Here is a 3,195-nt window from a genome sequence, read left to right on the forward strand (position 1 = left end):
GGGCTGGTCATAACTGAAAAATTGAAGGTATGGTGACAGATATGGCTTCAAGAAACTTTTACAATTGGAATTCCGTGAAAGAATAGTCGTGAAAATTTATTCCACTGTTCGACAGGACTTGCCTTGCAGATTCAGTTTTATGCACAAGGGGGCGATGTCCACCAAATAACAAACGTTCATAGCTGCTGGAAATACGCAAAAATCTCAGGGAAAAAGATAAGTATCATAAAAAACAACTGAAATTTATAAGTCCCCTTAGTATATATGAATTTGATTATGAGAGGACAATATTTGGAAAGAAAATATGAAAGGGATACTTTTTGGTGTATAATATTTTATGCTTTTTGTGTTTTGAATTGTCACTGTGTTACTCAAAATATTACAGAGAAAAAATACTTTACAAGGAAAATTATTTTGTGTTCTTGTTTCAGATTAAAATATTAATTTGATAAAAAGGATTTGAGGAATATATGCAAATATATAGACATTATTAAAAATATTTTTAAATGATTGCAAATTCATATTCATAGCTTTAAAAAACATATTCTAATAAACTTTCACCATTGAGTATAATGTTAGTTGTGAGTGTGTCATAAATGGCCTTTATTATGTTGAGGTATGTCCCCTCTATACCCACTTTGTTGAGAGTTTTTATAAATGGATGTTGAATTTTGTAAAAAGGCGTTTTCTGCATCTACTGAGATGATCATGTGATTTTTATTCTTCAATTTGTTAGTTTGGAGTTATCACATTGACTGATTTGCAGATACTGAACCATTCTTGCATCTCTGGGATAAATGACACTTGCCCATGGTATATGATCCTTTTAATGTACTGTTGAATTCATTTGCTAATACTTTGTTGAGAATTTTTGGATCTGTGCTCATCAGTGATATTGGCCTGTAATTTTCTTTTTTTGTTGGTGTCTTTGGTTTTGGTATCAGAATGATGCTGGCCTCATGTAATATGTTCACAAATGTTCCTCTTAAATTTTTTGGAATGTTTTGAGAAGGATAGGTATTAACGCTTCTTTAAATGTTTGGTAGAATTCACCTGTGAAGCCATCTGGTCCTGGACTTCTGTTTGTTGGAATTTTTTTTTTTATTACTACTGATTCAGTTTCATTACTGGTAATTAGTCTGTTCATATTTTGTATTTCTTCCGGATTTACTCTTGGGAAATTGTACATTTCTAGAAATTTATCCATTTCTTCTAGGTTGTCCATTTTATTGGCATTAATTGTTTGCAGTAATCTCTTACGAGCCTTTGTATCTCTGTCAGTTGTAAGTTCTCTTCTTTCATTTCTGATTTTATTTGTGTGAGTCCAGTCTCTTTTTTTCTGGATGACTCTGGCTAAAGGTTTATCAATTTTGTTTATCTTTGTAAAGAAACAGTTCTTAGTTTCATTGATCTTTTCTAATTTATTTTTAGTTTCTATTTCATTTATTTCTTCTCTGATTCTTTTCATATTCCTTTTTCTCTTATAAATTAAGCTGTCATAAACACTTTTGTTTGTATATCTTGGTACACATGCATGGGTTTCAGTTGGACCTATACTCAGAAATATAATTATTGTGCCATAGAGAATGCATATGTCCAACTTTCATAAATAATGACAGTCTTTCAGAGTTGTACCAATTTGAACTCCCACTGACACTGTATGAGAATAACACTTCCTTGTCAGCATTGGGTATTGGCAGCCCTTTTAATTTGAATCGTTCTAGTGAATGTACAGTAATATGACACTGTGGTTTTAATTTGCATTTTCCCATTACAAGAAAGGTTGATTCATTTCATTTGTTTATTTGAGTCTTTTTATATGTTTTTGTGAAAATTCTGTTCATTTCTCTTGTTTTCCCCTTCCCCCTTTTTGGATTACTTTATTTTTCTTACTGATCTGTAGGAGTACTAGTTGCATTTAGGTTATGAGTCCATTGCTGGCTATACAGGTTACAAATATAAGCCTCCACAGATTTTGCCTTTGACTCTTACTCGTGTCTATTGATGAACAGATGGTCTTAATTTTGACATAATACAATGTATCAGTCTTCTTTTTTGGTTAATCCTTTTTTTTTTCCTCTTTAAGAAAGTTTTTTTTTAATCCAAATCATGATAAAATTATCCTATATCAACTTTGTTATTGTTTTGCTGTCCACAGTTTACAGGGAATTGATACTTGTTTATGTTGTGAGCTAGAGATCAATTTTCTTCTTTTATTTTCATGGAAATCCAATTTGTCTATTACCATTTATTGAAAATAACATTATTTTTCCACTGCTCTGCAGAGCTGCCCTGTCATAAATCAAGTATCCATATATATGTTGTTCTGTTTCTGGGCTCTCTCTTGAGTTTCGTTGGTGTATTTTTATTTCCTTGTGCCAAGATTACTCTGCATTAATTGCTATATTATCATAATAAACCACATCTTAGAGTACATCTTCCACATTATTTTTTTCAAGAGTGTTTTGGCTGTTCTTGGCTCTTTGAACTATAAATATTTAAGAATCACCTTCTCAGGTCCATTAAAAAAGCCCTCTTGGGCGCTCGCGCGCATCTTGCTACCATCAGGCCGCACTCATGCAGAACGACGCCGGCGAGTTCGTGGACCTGTACGTGCCCCGGAAATGCTCTGCCAGCAATCGCATCATCGGCGCCAAGGACCACGCGTCCATCCAGATGAACGTGGCCGAAGCTGACAAGGTGACAGGCAGGTTCAACGGTCAGTTTAAAACCTATACTATCTGCGGGGCCATTCGCAGGATGGGAGAGTCGGATGACTCCATTCTCCGAGTGGCCAAGGCCGATGGCATCGTCTCAAAGAATTTCTGAGACTGGAGAGGATCATGGATGTGGGTGGGATGTTTGTCATAAATAAACAGTGAAAACCCATCAAAAAAAAAAAAAATCCCTCTTGGAATTTTTAATGAGATTGCATCGAATTTAAAGACTAATTTTGGGAAAAACTGACATCTTTATGCCCTGAATTACCCAATCCATGCACACTGTATATCATTCCTCTTTTTATTTTGGTTTTCTTTACTCTTAATGTTTTATTATTTATTTATTTATTTTCATCTTTATTTATTTATTTTGGTGGGGGGAGGTAATCGGGTTTATATATTTATTTGTTAATGGAGGTACTGGGGATTGAACCCAGGACCTTCTGCTTGCTAAGCACACACTCTACCACTGAGC

The 3,195-nt window shown here is 34.2% G+C and overlaps 1 pseudogene; it reads left to right on the top strand.

The window, feature by feature from the left end:
• The first annotated feature begins 2,523 nt into the window (after window positions 1-2,523).
• LOC105068679 (small ribosomal subunit protein eS21 pseudogene) lies at window positions 2,524-2,887 on the top strand (annotated as a pseudogene).
• The last annotated feature ends 308 nt before the right edge of the window (window positions 2,888-3,195 follow it).

The sequence above is a fragment of the Camelus bactrianus genome, chromosome 2 (assembly GCF_048773025.1).
Source record: "Camelus bactrianus isolate YW-2024 breed Bactrian camel chromosome 2, ASM4877302v1, whole genome shotgun sequence".
Taxonomy (NCBI): Eukaryota; Metazoa; Chordata; class Mammalia; order Artiodactyla; family Camelidae; genus Camelus; species Camelus bactrianus.